The sequence below is a fragment of the Monodelphis domestica genome, chromosome 8, assembly GCF_027887165.1.
Source record: "Monodelphis domestica isolate mMonDom1 chromosome 8, mMonDom1.pri, whole genome shotgun sequence".
Classification (NCBI taxonomy): domain Eukaryota; kingdom Metazoa; phylum Chordata; class Mammalia; order Didelphimorphia; family Didelphidae; genus Monodelphis; species Monodelphis domestica.
The window spans coordinates 44,747,548-44,764,549 of NC_077234.1; the positions used below are offsets into that span (position 1 = coordinate 44,747,548).

General features: G+C 41.7%; 1 long non-coding RNA gene across 3 annotated transcripts in view; it reads right to left on the bottom strand.

Annotated features, from left to right (window-relative positions):
* The window catches only part of LOC103095705 (uncharacterized), a 94,510-nt gene that overhangs the window by 5,089 nt on the left and 72,419 nt on the right, over positions 1–17,002 (bottom strand). For 2 of the 3 annotated variants that reach the window (XR_001624383.2, XR_471887.2), the window contains 3 exons: positions 6,807–6,903; positions 6,040–6,194; positions 4,906–5,102 (listed from right to left, as the gene is read on the bottom strand). This is a non-coding gene — a long non-coding RNA (uncharacterized LOC103095705). Of the gene's footprint in view, positions 1–4,874; positions 5,103–6,039; positions 6,195–6,806; positions 6,904–17,002 lie in introns of all 3 variants that reach the window. The other variant, XR_001624384.2, reaches the window with a different exon arrangement.

Sequence of the window (17,002 nt, forward strand, 5' to 3'; positions counted from 1 at the left end):
TTATGGATGGAGATGGTGTGTTAGAGGAGTGGGATCCGGACACCATTATCCTTTAGTTCATTGCCCAACAATGAAAGATTTCCATTTTCTGAGTATCTGAACCAAGTACCGAATTCTACATTTTTGGGACATTCTCTTTTCACCCTAGGAAAGAATCTGAGAAAGTCTGTCCTCATCTGCTGAGAACTAAAAACTCAATAGAGAATATTGTTAAGAGTCACCTCGATGAGGGAACCCAGAATTTTTTTTTAGCCATTTAGGAGTATGAACCATCATCCAAGGTCTTTATCCATTGCCGTCCTTCCTGCAATACTCGTATTAGAGTGGTTTGCTCCTAACACGGCGAGGAAGGCTGCTGAGGGAGACCCTGGAGAATACATACAGTCAATGAAACACCCGGGTCACTCTGGGCCTTTGTCCTTGTTTCCTTTTGGTAATGAGGTGGCACTGCCCTCTAGTGAACATTCACCAATATTAGACCGCTGTTGGATCTTAGTTCAGAGTTCTTTTTAAATGTCTCTTTCTGAAGTCTCTCGGGATTAAAATCTGCTACAATTGGATCATTTTTTAAAGGAATAAATTAGAAGCAAACAGTAGATTCCTTCAAGCAAAAACAGAACTTGGGGACTTGGAGCTGAATAGGGCTCCTGGAAGCTCACAAGGAAAAATGTCGCTGCTGATGGTAAAAATAAGTGTTAAATATACATGTGTATACATCTCTGCACACATATCCATCTTCCTAGAGCAGCAATGTGACTTGGCTTAGAATCAGAAAGACCTCGATTCAAATCTTGCTTCTGACATATACTGCCTGTGAGACCCTGGGCAAGTCATAACTTCTCAGTGTCATCACTCTGTTCCCTCCAATCTAGACAACTCTCTAAGATTAGAAGCAACAGACCCAAAGATGCATGGAAGCAGCCCTAATCCTTACACACCCATGAATGAAATCATAGACCCAGACAAAACAAAACTCCAAACAATAAACCTTCCTGAAGCTACAATTATCCAAAGGGTGAATTTACAATATAAGAAAACAATTCTCTTCCCTTACTACAAGGTAGAAAAGCTTCCTGAGACAGAAATGATTGTGAAATAATTTGGAGAGTAGAGGGAGCTTGGTGGAGTAGATTACGAGGCATGAGAGTCAGTCTGGAGACACAAGAGTAAAACAATAAATATCTTAGGAATTGAAAAGGCTTCTATTTGGCTTTCTTAACTGAAAGGAAAAGTGACCATAGAGGCTAACACAGTTAAACCATGACAGTTGTAAAATTGGTCATTAAAAATAGTTGTAAAAGTAAAAAAGTTTTTAAAAATTGTGCCATAATGCCTGGCCAGAGCAGTGGTCTCTAAGTCAGCAAGTCATGTACCTTTAGGAAATGCACTTTCTGTCCCATTAAATGGGGTTAGTAATTATAATACTTGACCACCTAAAGGGGTTTTTGTAAGAGTCAAATGAAATGAAATGTGAATGTATTCTTAATTTGGTATGACATATGAACAGAAGGGATGAAAGAATCAAATCCATGTGGTGATACCACTGGTATGATCTGGGGCCAAGAACTTTCTCCCCCATCCAAAGCTTCAGTGTCTTTATCTATAAAATTAGAAGATTGAACTTATACCCTGTGGGTGGAGTTGTGAAGTGGTTCACCTCTTCTGGATAGCAATATGGAATTATGTTAATAAAATGACCAGAATGTCCATCCCTTAGCTCTAGAGATCCTACCATTGGGCATGTATTACAGAGGAATCAGAGACAGGAAGAAGAGTTATATACCCATCAACTTGTCCAAGTAGCACTTTTTATGGTAGAAAAAAAAATGGACACATCGTGGGTCCTGAATGTAATAGAATGTTGTTAAGCTATAAAAAATAAAGAATAAAGAGAAGCATGGGAAGAATATGAACTGATGCAAAAGGAAGTATACAGAACCAAGAAAACAAAATTCACAGTGAGGACAATAATGTAACTACAAAGAACAACAATGACAACATTAAAACAAAATATTGAGAAATAATTAAAAAGCTGATCCTTAGGAAAGATGAGAAAACTAACCACCCTCTCTCACCATCCTTGCTCTCTCTCTCTCTCTCTCTCTCTCTCTCTCTCTCTCTCTCTCTCTCTCTCTCACTCTCTCTCACTCTCTCTCTCTCTCTCTCTCTCTCTCTCTCTCTCTCTCTCTCTCTCTCTCTGCAAAGTAGGAGAAAATGGGTGCAGAGCACTAAGGATTTGATGGATATGCTAACTAATTTTGCTAAACTGATTTTTTTCTCCCTTTCTTATTTTCCTTCCATCTTTTCTTTTCCTTCCTTCCTCCCTCTTTCTTTCATTCTTTTTTCTTCCTTCCTTCTTTTCCTTCTTTACTCTTTTCTTTTTTTTTTGCTTTTTCTCTATCTTTTATCTTCCTTTTTTCCTTCTCTTTGTCACAAAGGACAGCTCTTTATAGTAAAGGAGGGAGAATATAAATGGAAATTAAACTTAAAAACAAAAAATATAAATAATTTTAAGGAGATGATTAGAGGAAATAATTTCTAACATCCCTTCTAGTTATAAATCCTGTGATCTTCATAGAACCTCCTTCAGACCTTTAAGACCTCTCATCTGGAATATTGATATTCCCTTCTAACTGGTCTCTGCCTCTGATGTCCACCCTCTCTGATTGACATTCCATAGAATTGTAAACTATATTATTAAGCATAGACCTGATTTCATTCTTTGGTTGAGAAATTAGCATGGCTCCATATTTGTCTGAAGCATAAAATATAAACACTTTTGTGTGGCTTCTAAAGCAAGTCCCAATCTGGCTCCAGCCATCACAATGAAGATGCCATTTTCCAGATTTATTAGATAATATTCTGGTTTTTACCCTTTAGATCAACTAAACTAATCTTTTCCCTGTCCCTCACACACATTATTCTATCCTTTATATTCTTGCCTTTGCATGGGCTGCCCTCCATGCCCACAATGCATTACCTCCTCTTGCCCCTATCTCTCTTAATGCTTGGTTCAAACAAGAACTGGTCCACAACATCTTTCTTGACTGCAGGAGCTTCTAGAGGGTTCTCCACCCAACACCATCCCACACACATTGTTTTATATTTACTTGGTATATACTTTAGCTCCAATTCTATAGGTACATATTGTTTCCCTTAGTGGCTGGGTACTTCTTGAAGGTCCTGGGCAATTTCCTTTGCAGTTTTGGCATCCTCTGAACCCAGGACAGTGCCTGGCACACAGTAAGAATTTAATAAATGCTTATTGATTATTTAAAATTATTCTCCCCTTCATAGTGGTAAGAGTGAAGACAACATCCTCTTCAGAGGTCAAAGAGAGAAAAATCATCCATATCATTACCTGGTTCTCTCTTGGAGCAGTAATTACCCCATAGCTCAAAAATAATAGTCATTACATATTTATTAAGTGCCTACTATGTGCTAGGGACTCTGCTAAGTGCTAGGGATTTAAATAAGGAAAATAAAGATAGACCCTTTCATCAAGGAGCTTACAATCTAAAGGAGGAAGAAAAATAGACACCGAGAATAATGACTAAGGACAGCTAGGTGGCTCAGTGACTTGAAAGTCTTGCTTAGACATGGGAGGTCCTGAGTTCAAATTTGAACTCAGATACTTCTTAGCTGGGTGACATTCGGCAAGTCATTTAACACCCATTGCCAAGCCCTTACTGCTCTTCTGCCTTGGAACTAATATTCAGTATTGGTTCTAAGATAGAAGGTACGGCTTTAAAAATAAAGCACCTAAATACTTCTTAGCTGTGTGACCCTGGATGAGTCACTTAACCCACATTGCCTAGCCCTTACCTCTCTTCTGCCTTGGAACCAATACACATGATTCTAAGATGAAAGGGAAGGGCTTTTAAAAAAGACCATGATGACCACCAGCACCACAATGGCGATGCCATTTACCTTTCACCACAACCCTCTCGTGTATCCCTTCCACAGATTCCTAGCCTCTTCTTAGAGACGAGGACATGGAGAATTAAGGAGGTCATCCAAGGTTTTGTCCAAAGTCACACAAGGCTGGTTTGTGGCAGAGCTGGGCTGGGGGCCTGAGCCTTCTGCTTGTGTCCCTGTTGCCAAGCTGCCTCCCAGAAAGGAGTGAAGTGATGCTCAAGATCAAAGCAGCAAGACAAGAGGCTTCTTTACCTTTACCTCGGGCAGTCTGACTAACCCCAGGGATGCCTTCTTAGCATTTCCCAAGGCATCAAATGCCCTGTGAAAGCCTACAAAGGAAACAATTATAGTGAAATGCCCTTGTCAACATATTTCTTCATAAAACAAGTTCACAGACTCCACATTAACAATGCCCCTGCGTCAGGCTCTCAGAATCTGTCTACCACCTTTACCAATGGAGAAACTGAGGTCCAGAGAAGGGAAGGGATTTGTGAAGGGTCACACAGCTACAAAGCTTCAGAGGCCAGCTTTCTAACTAGTCCCAGAGCTGGCAGGGACCTCAGAAGTCACTGAAAGAATAAATCACATGCCCAGGATTTCTCAGCTGGTACAAAGCTGAGCTGGGATTAGGGACCAGGACCTTTGACTCCATCTCGGGTGCTTTTCCCATCACACCACACTGCCTCCTATGCTGTGCTGGCCAGTGAAATGGAGTCCCCATCTGGCATCTTCTGACCACCTCACTTCCTGATCTTCCTGCTGAGGTAATAGCCAAGCAGAAGGGGCCCTGCCAGCGAAGCTGCCTTCAAAAAGCCCTCCTTAGGCAGGCAAGCTGGTGTGTGCTAGGTGGCCAGTGAGGGAGGGTAGCAATTTTCCTTGCTGGGTTTATACCCACTCTCCACCCTGAACAGAGGGAAGAATGGTTTGAAAGCAATGAAGCTGTTATTTGGCCTTACCTGTAATCACAATCATCATCAACATCCTTACCAGTTTAAATTTAAAATTGTTTTTCTTGTCTGGATGTGATTTTATGGAAAAGAAAGATTCTTCATCAGGCAATATGGTACAGTAGAAAGAGCATTGTCTCTGGAGCAAGAAGATGCAGGCTCCGACCCTGCCTGATTCTTCTTACTTCGATGATGTTGAACAAATCCCCTTATTTTTCTCAGCCTTAGTCTTCTTACCTGCAGAATGGGGAAGTATGGACCACATGGCATCTGAGGTCCCTCCTTGATCTAAATCTATGTCCCTATCATCCTAGTGGAAAAATTTTTTGCAGATTGACAAATTCATCTAAAAATTATAGTATCAGACAATTCTCCGAGACACTGAAAAACTAAATGAATTGTTCAATAAGTGTCAGAGGCAGGACTTGAACCCATATTCACCCCACATCCCACTGTCTCTCTTTAAAAATGTGTATTTTTAAAATTCATGGGCCTGATTTCCCTCATCTATAAAACAAAGAGGTTGTTGAATTAGATAACCTAAGAGATTCCTTCCAAATCAGATCCATGATTCTATGATATTTCTAGAGATGTGGCATAAATCTTTGGCATGGAGTCTATTTTTCTTTCTTTTTTTTTAAACCCTCACCTTCCACCTTAGAGCCAACACTGTGTATTGGTTCCAAGGTAGAAGAGTAGTAAGGGCTAGGCAATGGGGGTTAAGTGACTTGCCCAGGGTCACATAGCTAGGAAGTGTCTGAGGTCAGATTTGAATCCAGGACCTCCCATCTCTGGGCCTGGCTCCCTATTTACTGAGATACCCAGCTGCCTCCTGGAGTCTATTTTTAAAGAGCTTGGGAAATGGTTTATTGTTAGTTATGGTGATTCCAAGGGTCTCTACTGGAGAAAGAAGGACTCTTTTCAACCACCATAAGTCCTTCAAAACCTTTTTAATACCCCTCATATTTCCTAATGTGGGTCTAATGGTTCCACTTCACCCCCATGGGAGTTTCCTCTTGGGTTTCTCACCAAGGTACACATTCCTCTTCACCTCAATCTAAGCTGTGTTTGTCCACTTTCCACATTTAGTGAGACACGGACTTTTCACTAGTTCATCCCTGACTCCAGAAGGGCCACACATTACCACAAATCTGTAACCAACGTGGGAACTTACAAGTTCAGAGTGAAAAAACCCCAAAAGCAACGCCACAAAAGTTTTACTCTTTCTGTCCTGGGATTTATTGGTAGCATCAGCAGAGGGATTGGTACTTGACAAGAAGGGTCTGTGAGGATCAAAATCGATGGCTTTCTCACTGCTTCTAGGTCTGCCTTTTGGAGAAATATAGATATGAGGGTTGGAAAGGCTATCCCACGTCGTGCATTCACAAACCAACCCCTAATTTTACAGCTGAAGAAAATGAGGTCCATAGAAGTACGAGGCTATTACCCAAGTCATCCAGGGGAAAGTCGGGGAGCCCAGACCAGCCCTTTTACACTCTCTAAAACAGCCTCATAATAACCAGAGATCAAAAACTTCCTTTGTTTCCCTTTTTTTCTTAGAGAAAATTCAGGGCACATGCTTTCTTAGTCCTCACTGTCCAGGATTATGGCTGCAGCAGTCTACCTGTTTGGCTGGGAAACTGGGCTTTCCAGAGAATCCTTCTTCCCTTGGCTCAGTCAAAGCCCCCCTTGGATAAGCAAGATGCCCACCTCACAGTGGCACGTCACAGATGCCCACAGAGACGTCGGGCTCCACCTGTATCAGAACCTTCCCTGACCTTTGTAGAACAGCACAAAGCTACAGAATGCGAAGGTCTGTTTGTGTCCGATTTTCCCTTATTAATGCTTAGTCCCAGTCTACATTTCCAGCCAGTCTTTCATTTAAAAACACAATCTCATTCAAAACCTGTCTGGTAAGCTGATCCTAGGGGTAACTGTTACCTGCGATGGGGGCCGACCTGGGGCCTTGTAGCACTTGACATCATCATTTGGACGGGTTACAGAAGCTTTTGAGGGACTTGTTAGAAGCAGGCTCACCCTGCAACCCGGAGCCAAGCATAGAAGAAAATTAGTGCATTTATCTGTCAGCATTAGACTAGATTTTCAATCCAGTTCACTAGTCACAGGGTCTGGTTTTTTCTTTCTCAGGGGAGATGAAACCGATACACTCAGAGGTAGTAAAGGTGTCAGTTATAAATTAAACCATTGGTACACACACACACACACACACACACACACACACACACACACACACACAGAGTGATGGGCAGCTTTGAGTCAATATATTTGGTCTAAGTAAAACACTTGCCTAGAAATAGTCTGGCTTATTAGAATACTGAGATGTCAAGCTATATCACCACCTGGCTTCTTTAAACCTGTTTCTGTGTTCTAAGGTTCCAAAGTGCGTATGGTGGCAGCTGGGCTACATTTCACCAAGAAGGGGTTAATGAGGCAGCAGCCATACCATTATCCTCACCCTCTGGGTACCAGAGACCTCTGTCCGTTGGCCACCTGCTCCTTACCTCCTCTTTAAATAAACAGGAACCCTCTTTGGAATGGCCTCGAAGTAAGTTCCGGGACAGCTTATAGACTTCTGGAGAGGCCAATAGTCCTTCTTGGGGATGGACCTGTTTTCAAACTTTTTTTCCCCTCGTTATCCAGCCAGAAATATTTAAGGAATGGAATGACCTACTATTCTGGAGAGCAGTTAGAAAGCACAACAGGAAAGCTTCTCCAAGAACCCTGAGAACATCATCTCTTCTGCTGCTAAATGTACAAATGGGTCCATGACCCTGCTGAGACCAAGATAAAGCCCTATTGTGAAGTAGCTAGGAAGCATCCACTGTGGGCTAAGTGAGGCATGAGAAAATCGTGATAGACCCATCTTATTTTGAAGGAGAGAGAGAGAGAGAGAGAGAGAGCGCAAAATCGATGCACCAAGAGTCATCCACCTAGTAAGGAGCCCAAGTCCTCTGGTCCTGCACCGTTCCACTAAACCTCCAAAGATACCTAGAAACCACTGGAAAGTAGCAACCTCTTTGCTACATGCTATCTCAGAGTGGCCTGGGACTCAGTCAGGAACCCTGAGCTCAAATCCCGCCTCAAGCTCTTATTAGCAGTAAGATCATGGGCAAAAATCATTATCTTTTGATCTGTTACTTCATACAATATAAAGGTAACAACTAGCATAACAGATATTATCTACATGTAAGGAAAATATTTAGCAACCCTTCAAACTATATATATATATATATATATATATATATATATATATATATATATATATGTGTGTGTGTGTGTGTGTGTGTGTGTGAACTACTGTTATCTCTGACCAGGAGACAAGTTAATAAATAATTATTAAGTGCTTACTATATGTCAGGAATGATACTAAGTTCTGCGCATATGGAAAGTCAAATTAATTAACAACTATTAAGTGCCTACTCTATGTCAGGAATGATACTAAGGAATGGAATGACATACCATTCTGGAGGGCAGTTAGAAAACACAACAGGAAAATACAACAGGAAAAGTTCTGGGAATATGAAAAGTCAAATTATTAAATAATTATTAAGTGCCTACTATAAATCAGGAATGATACCAAGTGCTGGGAATATGAAAAAGTCAAATCAATAAACAATTATTAAATGCCTATTATATGTCAGGAATGATACTAAGTGCTGGGAATATGAAAAAGTCAAATTAATAAACAATTATTAAATGCCTATTATATGTCAGGAATGATACTAAGTGCTGGGAATATGAAAAAGTCAAGTTAATAAACAATTATTAAGTGCCTACTATATACCAACCAAGATATACCAAGAAAGTCAGTGAGGTGGCTAGCTCATGTCACAGAATCAGTATGTCTGGGAATCTGGATTGGAACCTAGACAAGTTCTGGGAATATGAAAAGTCAAATTATTAAACAATTATTAAGTGCCTACTATATGTCAGGAATGATACTAAGTGCTGGGAATATGAAAAAGGCAAATTAATAAATAATTATTAAGTTCCTACTATATGTCAGGAATGATCTTAAGTTCTAGGCATATAAATAAGTCAAATTAATAAACAAGTTAATAAACTATTAAGTGCCTATGACATATCAGGAATGATATTCAGTACTCATAATATGAAAAAGTCAAGTTAATAAACAATTATTAAGTGCCTACTATATACCAAGCAAGATATCCTGGAATATAAAGGTAAACACACACACACACACCCAAAACACAGGGGTTTTTTTCTCTCTCAGAGCTCTCATAGTTTAACAGGGAGAGGCAACACAGGAACAACTATGTACAAATAAGATTTGCAGAGAATAAATTGGAAATAATCTCAGAGGGAAGGCATGATATAAAAAGGGATCAGGAAAAGATTCTTGTGGAAGGTGAGACTTGAAAAACAGAGTCTTGAAGAAAGTCAGGGAAGCCAAGATGCCAAGAGGAGGAGAGAGAACATTCCAGGCTGATTTGATATCTACAATATTTTAAAGGTTGAGTATGGATGTTAATTAAAGTACTCCATTAATGTCAGCTATTAATGAGTTTCAGAGATTTCTATAGAAGATTTTTGCAACCATTTAGGGAGCAGAAGGAAACTGAAAGACATTATGAATTTAATTTAATTCAAAGAAGCACTTATTAAATGCCTATTATGTACCTGACACTGTCCTCAGGACTCGAGATACAATGACAAAAATATTAACCCCCAATGTCAAGTTTACATTCTATTGGAATCACATCCTGTTGGTCCTACTTAAACCAACAACAAAAAGCATCCATCAGTTCAGACAGGCAAACCAAAAAGTAGTTAAGCTTTTATTATAGGGCATTATTGATACATAATAATAAAAATATTTTTACAGCACTTAAAGATTCACAAAGCTTTTCTCCTGCCCCCTTTTCCCTTCCCCCTCTCCTCTGTAGCTCTATGAGAGTGATAGCACAACTATCATTATCCCCTTACTTCACATAATGGCAGGAGAACTAGATGGAAGGACCCCCGTGGAGGACATAGATAAGAGCTGCAAAGATGAGAAGGTAGAGAAGGGTCTCTGTCTGTGTAATTGGAAGAAGTGTGTCCATTGATGAGAGCACCGATCTCATCATTTAGAAGTTCACAGATGAGGAAGTCAGTGAGGTGGCTAGCTCATGTCACAGAATCAGTATGTCTGGGAGTCTGGATTGGAACCTAGATCTTCTAGCTCAGAGGGGCAGGGGCTTTCCCCACAATGCCATCAAGAGTGGCTCCTACTCATCCAAAGCTGCACAAATCAGAGGAAATGGGAGGGTTCCATAATCTCTCTTCCCCCCCCCCCAACCCCCATCTCTCTCAATCTCTCATCAAGAAATCCTTCAGTTTACATTTATTAAGCTTACATGGTATTTGAATTCTGGGAATTCAGAGGGGGGGGGGAAGTTCCTACCCTCAATGTTCTTACATTCTAACAGATGAAGTAACATGTAGGCATCTAAGTAAATTTTAAACATATACAAAGTAAATACAAATTAATTTTGGGAGAGCATCAGAAGTTGGAGGAGATAAAAAAAAAATCCCATGTAGGAGAGCTGATCTTTGAAGGAAGTTAGAGATTCAAAAAGATAAGAAAGGAGGGCATTCTAGGCATGAGGAAGAACCTTTGCAGAGGCATGGAGTATGAGGCTAGAAGGAAGGGAGAGAGGGAGAAAAAGAGGAGGAAAGAGAACATAACAAAAAAAGGCAGAGCGTGGGATGGGGAGAGGGAGAAAAGAGAGAAAAAAAGAGGAAAGTTGGAAAGAAGTGGACAGGAGAGAACAGAAGAGAGAAAGAAGTGGAGGGAAGTTGGAGAGAGAGAGCTAGGAGAGAGCAAGAGAGGGAAGGGGTAGAGGAATAAAAAGAGAAGGGGATGGAGAAGAGAGGGAGACAGAGAAAGAGAGGAAGAGGGACATAGAGAAGCGACAGGAAACATTTAAGAATTTACTATAGGGTAGGCACAGAGGATATAATGAGACATAACAATCCCTGCCCTCAGGGAGGGTACTTCTAATGGAGGAAGACTATAAGGATAGCTGGAAAGGGGAGGGAGCTAGTATGGAGATAACTGAGGAGTAGTGTATAGGTCAGTTTGGGGGCAATATAAGGTGAAAACTCACCTTTCGGAATCTAGGAACAGAAGCTCAGAGTCCAACATTGAAATGAGAGGAGGGTAGGATGATGACCAGAGTGTAGAAAGCAGTGAGAAGATAGCCAGAAATGTAGTATTGTGAAGAGTGAATCAAATTCTCTTTGTCTATCAATCAATGACTTTTAAGTTAATCAACCAAAAACTTAAGTACCCCTACTTAGTATCTTGCCAGTCACTGAGTATGAGAGTTCACAAGTCACTTGCTAGAGTGGGTGACAACTCCAGAGGCCACTGCCCTCACCCTGGGCAGTGCTAGGCAAACTGAAAAACTGCAATTGGTTCCCATAAAGTGGGGAAGGAACAGGAAGTGATGTGGAAAAAGGACTATAAAAAGTCCTGAACTTCCTGTCCAGGACTTATAAGTCACTGCTCCTTGGGGCTTTGGACTTTGACTTTGACTTGGAGCTTTGGACCTTTCAACTGGAGTTTTCAACTTTGGGACTTTGACTTTTGACTTTGGAACTTCTTGGAGTCAGGGACTTTCTTGTTGGGTTCAATGCAGTCCAAGATCACATGTTCTGTATGGAGTATGAGTTCCTTGAAAACAGAGACTGATTTCTGCTTTTTTTTAATTCCTAGAGCTTGCCAAAATGTCTGGCACATAGTAGGTACTTCAACAAGAAAGTCCCCGACTCTAAGAACTTTTATACTTAGTGACTAGTATGGTACTAAGTAGGGGTACTTAAGTTTTTGCTTGATTAACTTAAAAGACACTGATTGATAGGCAGAGAGAGTTTGATTCACTCTTCCAAGTCCCCCTTGAAAATACTATTACCAAAATATTTTATAAAAAGTTTACAGGCCCTAGGTTAAGTAATCTTTCTTAGAGGTAATGATGACCTCCCAAAACTTTTTGAGCAGAGGATTGACATAATCAAACCTGTGCTACAGGTAATATATATATATATATATATATATATATATATATATATATATATATATGTATGAGAGAGACAGAGAGAGGGAGGGGAAAGAGAGAAAATGATATTTTCATAGAAATATGTCAAGGTAAATATAATATATATAATATAAAAAGGAAGAAAGAAATAACCATTTTATTTGGCCCCTCTCCACCACTCTCATTAATTTCACAGAGATCTAAGTTAAGGTATATGTTTATTTGTGTATTTATAATATATAACTTCTTATATATAGAATTTCTATTCTTTTTTCATTGAGAGAAATCTTTTTATGTCCAGATATATAAATATATATAAAGATATAGCTAAGCCAAGATACATAAATATATGACAAAGCAATGGTGTCAGGAGGCCTCTGAACTGCTCCTATTGTGACCTATAAAATGCTTTTGACTTCATTTAACAATATAGACCCACAGAATCATGGGATCACTCACACCGCATTGATAAACCATTCTTCAGAAAACTGGTCAAAGAGAGAGAGTCTAGAGCGGTTTCCAAGCTCTGAAGGACATGTATATAGAGTAGCATCAAGATCCCAAAGAGAAGATCTAAAGTTCACTCTCAGCACAATCCAGGGGTCAGCAAGTGAGAGAGCATGCCAAGATTGCAGGCAAGGGAGGAGTCTCTCTTTCTCTATCTCTGTCTCTATCTCTGTCTCTCTCACTATCTGTCTCTCTCCCCCCCCCCCTCGTCTCTCTCTCATACACACACACACACACACACACACACACACACACACACACACACTCATATCACATCACATGAAGGGCTCAGAACCCAAGTGTCCCAAAACAGGAGAGAATGAGGTGAGGTGAGGTAGAAGATCAGGCTGTCAACAAGGTTGACAATAGTTCCTTCTCAGAATCACAGGGATGGGAAGAAACTTCAGAGAGACATCCAGTCCTCTAGGCTCTTGGTAGTAAGAAATCCATCACTAAAGGAATATCTATGAAACTAATCGAAGTGGAAGAGAAAGACAAGACTGTCTCTGTCTCTGTCTCTATCTTTGTCTCTCTCTCTGTCTCTGTCTCTGTCTCTGTCTCTGTTTCTGTCTCTCTGTCTCTGTCTCTGTCTCTGTCTCTCTCTGTCTCTGTCTCTCTGTCTCTCTGTCTCTGTCTCTGTCTCTCTCTCTCTCTCTGTCTCTCTCTCCCTCCGAAAGACAATGCTTCTGTCTCTTACTAAGGATCTCGCCCTGGACTAGTCACTAACACCTTAGTGCCCTGAGGCAACTTTCCAAGACCATGGGTTTGAGAGGAGTTGTCAGGTGGCATCAATGGAGGGAGCTCTAATAACAGAAATTTGCTATCCTAATTAAATCACAAGTCTGGACCAAAAGGTAAACATGCTTTGTAAGTGAAGTAAAGTGACTCCCACAACCTACCGACTGTTCCCCAAACAGTTAGGGTGTCTCTGGGCTTCCTCCCTTACCCTTTCCTCCACAGGGTTAAGACTGAGCCCAGGCTGGGTCTTCCACACCTCCTGACATCCTCCTCCAAGCTGCTCAGGGCAAGACACAGGTGAAACCAATCAAACAGAAACAACCAGGGGCGAAGGTTGAGCACAACCTGGCATGGAGATTTCCTAGTGGGATTTCCATTAACATGAATGGGAGTTGTTCCGCTAAATCCCTCCATACTGTGCGGAAAATGGATCTCTAAGTGCTCAGCAGCAACATTACAGCTGATGGAACAAAAACACAGACGGCCCAAACCGGACAAAATGCTGTCGGAGTCCAGGTGCCAGTGTTCAAAGCAGAAGAGGCCTCGAGTTAGCAGCCACCAGGGCAAACAACACAGGTTCCAAGCATGATGGCGGCAGCAGGCTAAACCTAGAACCACACCTGGGTGATGGAGCCAATAGCACCAGCCTCTGCACGCTGTGTGTCGAAGGGGCTTTCCCTTGCAGGTATCTTTGGACAATGACCTTGTACAGAGAAAAAGATGATTTCCCTTCTCATCAGTGATGCAAACTTGAAATTGTGATCAACTGCAGAATCAACATTAGATACACACTTTTGTCTTTTGCTCTTTGAATGTGGTAAAAAACTAGAAAGACACAAGGATCAAAAAGGACAGAAGATGACTTACTTGTCTTCATTTTGGCATTAAAGTGTCTCTTCTTCTGTATCCTTCCCTATATGTCTAGTCCCTTCTTCTCAAGGGAGATTCTCATCAAACCTGTATTTTCCTTGGTCTCAATCCTTCAATTCTTGGGCTAGTATTCTGACTTGCTCATTTCCCAAAATCTAATTTTATTACATATTATTACATATATTACATTATAACATGGGGTGTATGGGGTGCTCAGGGAGGGGTAGTATCTCTGTTGTGGAGGGCTTGTTGTGCCCTCCTAGGGCAGCTCTCCAGCCTCTGACCTGACACCCACCTCTCACTTGTGGCTCCCAGTAGCTGCTAGCATGAGGCAGAGGCCACACCCCGGGCAACGGCTTCAACAGGCCGGCTAAACCTTGTGAGGGTAGCCATCGGGTCGTCGTGGACCCCTGGTGAACCAGGGCTTTGCTCACCCAGCATGTGAAGACTGCTTTGGCGGAACAGACAGAAGAAACCAATAAGAAGGTTCAACGGCTGAGATGGCGACGCAGCAAAGCACTGTGGAGTGCTCAGGGTGTGTTGGAGCACAAAAGACAACACGGCCATCCAATGCGGCTGAGGAAGTCTCCAGGTGTAACGACTTTTCGTGCCCCTGGACCAGAGTGGGACTGTCTCTGTGCATCGACTTTTCCACTTAAATCTCCTTCACGCACAAGTGTCTTTGTGCACACTCATCTATATCACAGGTGAAAGTGCACAAAGACAATCGTCATCCTCGGTTACCGAGAGACTACTATTACTACTACATTATAACATAATTTAATTATGTTAAGGTATCATTGACTAAGGTAGCTTCATATGTTACCCGTCAGAAAGGGGTATCAAAGAGACAATGCCCTAAACCAGGGTAATGAGTTTCTGGGGGAGATGCCAGGTAACCTGGCAGAAAACATGGGCTAGTGTAAGGAATACTGGATTTCCAGTCAAGATCTGAGTTCAAATTCTGATTCTGATACTCTCTGTTTGGGCAAACTCCTTAATTTCTCTAAGTAGCAGAGCCTCCATCTTCAAGATTAAAGGGAATAGACTAGATGACCTCTAGATACTTTCCAATTGTAAATCTCTCATTCTATGACCAAAGAGTAACAAAAAGGATTTCAGGCACTCTTCAGGATCCACAAAACAAGTAATGACACTGAAGGTGATCTGGGCTTTAGAGTCCAAAAACCTGAATGCATTTCTCTTAATTCTGTTCCAAAGTTTTTACTGTGTCAAAACCTTTCAAAAATATTCAATGAAGAGTTGCAGATTGGCTCACTTGTCAGAGTCGAGGAGAACAAATTTGGGGTCAGAAGGGACCTTAGAGGACAGTTTATTCCCACCTCCCTATTTTATAGAGAAGAGGGAGTTGCAACCCAGAGAAACCCAATTCAAATCCAAGGCTTCTGGATCCAAATTCAGCCCCTCTTTGGCAGTCACAAGAGGAATTTTTCTAACTGGACCAAGGATCACAAATTGTCTCTGGGGTAAGGGCACCTGGTAGCTTCCTTTGCTAGCTTGATGTCACACTGTTGTTTCAGCAGCACAGAGGAATTTAAAGTGTTGTCTATGCCATCTAAATTTGGTGCCCTGGGGCAAAACTCCAGTTCTGCCCTTCCTTCCCTTCCCCCCCTCCATATATTTCCTCTTTGGTCAAAAATTCTACCTGAACAGAAGACCAGCCCAGAATCAAGGAGAACCTCCATAAAACATTGAGTTTACAGCGTCTCTATCCTCGACTTATTTAGTGATATCACTATGGAATCCACAGGGAACTTGTGTTCTTGACTCAGTTTCCCCCTGGTTAACCGAAGGATAGTGACAGAATCATCCAGGTGCTTTGAGTTCCATAGCTAACGGTGCTGAGGAAGTCCAAGGTACTTCTCTTCCCTTCCAGGTTTCTGTATCTGGCACGAGACACAAAGAATTTGAGTCCCCTTTCCCCCGGGCCCCCTTCTCCCCATATTGAGTTTCCCAGAGTTGCTTCATCAGGCGAGATCCTGAGCACTCCCCTTGCCTGGCTCGTTTTCCTAGTGACTAGAGGGCAAGGTTAACTTGGGATCCCGAATCACTAGATCAATATTATAACATCTGTGAGAGAGGAGTAGCAGCCCAAGGAGACAAACACACTTTCTTTTCCCCTTAAAGCTTGTCGTTCTCATAGTGTTAACTTCCCCCCACTGTCCCCTCGGAATGCCCCCCCTCCTCTGCCTGCCTGCCTGCCACCAACACGCCCCAGATCACATTAGAGTCCCAGGGCACAGGGAACAGTTCTCGTCTATCCGTCACCAAGGAGGCAGGCGGGACAGGGGAACAACAAGTCATTTGTACCTGATGAGGAGGACACTCCTGGGAAACAAACAGATGAGACACCCCATGAATCTGAGCCATTCTCCGAGGTAAACAGAACTGCATGAGAAACCCACCAATTATCAGGACATCACACTTAACTCGCTCCCTGCTTCTCTGGCAGGCAGGTGGGAGACCTGAAACTGTAGCTCGGCCCCAGATTTGATGCTGAGAAAGTTAACCCTAAGCAAGTTTAGGGGGGAATTTTACAGAGGCTCCCAGAGAAGAACAGCTGAATCCATTTGTATGGCGTTTTATTTGTAAGGCGTTTATTCAGGACAAGAGAATTTCATGGACGACCTCTAAGAAAAAACTTTCAGAACCCGTCTGGCAGAACAGCGGTATCTAACAGTGAAATTAACACGGAGGGCCGGAATTGGAGAGGGATCATCTTAAAACCACTTTTCCTCATATTTCTTCGTTTATCCTCATATTTTATATGCAATATAATTTTATATCCCATACATAGTGATATTGTGTTTTATTTAAATAAGGGTTGTCATTGGGGGTTGGCTTTTTATCTGAACCTGTGATTTCCCTGGAGTCAAACACTCCTTGTGAGCAAACTCCTTCTACCACTGCAAACTGATGCCAGGTCTGCAGCTCTTA